This window comes from Anneissia japonica, unplaced genomic scaffold, assembly GCF_011630105.1.
Source record: "Anneissia japonica isolate Jap-2015-1 unplaced genomic scaffold, ASM1163010v1 scaffold287985_len465408_cov153, whole genome shotgun sequence".
Lineage (NCBI taxonomy): Eukaryota > Metazoa > Echinodermata > Crinoidea > Comatulida > Comatulidae > Anneissia > Anneissia japonica.
This window is the reverse complement of record NW_022719880.1, coordinates 343,098-344,338: the sequence shown is the minus strand read 5'-3', so window position 1 is coordinate 344,338 and position 1,241 is coordinate 343,098.

The window sequence follows — 1,241 nt, the reverse complement described above, 5'->3', positions numbered from 1 at the left end:
GCTCATCGCTCACATCACGAACTAACACAATCAAAGTAGATTTTGTTAGTTCGTGAAATCAAGAAAGCGCGTCAAAATACGCGCTGTTGTTGTTAAGGACTTTTTGTGTGGTAAAGAATACAAAATTGCTTGACAACCAATACGCGCTCGTTTTGACGCGCTACTGTGATTTCACGAACTAACACAATCTACTTTGATTGTGTTAGTTCGTGATGTGAACGACGAACTAAACAACAAAACACATAGAGTGTTGGCGCAATTGCCTCTCCCTTCTACCCTCCCAATTGTAAAAATTAGGAGACAAAAATAAAAATAAGAACCTCCAGTGTGCTCTGAAAATGACCTCAAAGCCTTAACAAATATAACATCAATGTGGTGCAAAAAACAATCACAGATTCTGGGCTCATATTATATCTACAAGTAGAACATGCCCAATTCAAAACAATGAAAAAAAACAGGATCCAAAATATTATGATAAGAAGAAAAAATATAAATGCAATAATTAAATACAATGAAGTGTTCGTCAAGATTAGCCATATACCAGGTAAGTTACAGTTCAAACAGTTATATAAATATAAACGTTCTAAAACAGTTTTTAAGGAAATAGCCATTCTCCAGTGTTCTGCCATCCTGGAGCTCGCTTTGGTCTTGTAGATCGACGTTCTGGATGCTGAATAGGGTGTTGAGAATTCCCCTGAGTATGGTCATGGGGTGGCGTGATGAGGGAGGTGGGAGGGAAGGTTGGAGCAAGTTCAAGTTCCTCTGTGTCCAAGTCAAAATCATCAGTTAAACCTCAAATTAATTCGGTAGATGATTGTAGCAGTGACGTTAGTTGGGTAAGTTAGCCGTCTGTGAGACGGACATCGTATATTTTGGAGCAGAACTGAGATTTCGTAAATTTCCAGAGTCTGCGGCAGTCATCTAAAATTTCGACCACCAGGTATCTATCACGAGATTGAGTTTTGTCTCCATAGAGGTATATCAGATCACCAACGCAAATGGTATCGTAGCTTGTGGCAGGAGACGTAGATCCATGTGCTTTTGATCTGGAACTGGCGGCATGATTGTGAACACGCAGGAAGTGACGCTGTTGAATTAGCTGTCTGTCCTCAATAGGTAGTTGTTCTCCAGTAATCTGGTCTCGTTGAGTCCAAACTTCTCTAGCTGAGACACCTCTATATCGTATCCTAGCATTCATGTTTGCAGTTGAGATGGCCAAGGTGACGGGTGTCAGTGGACCA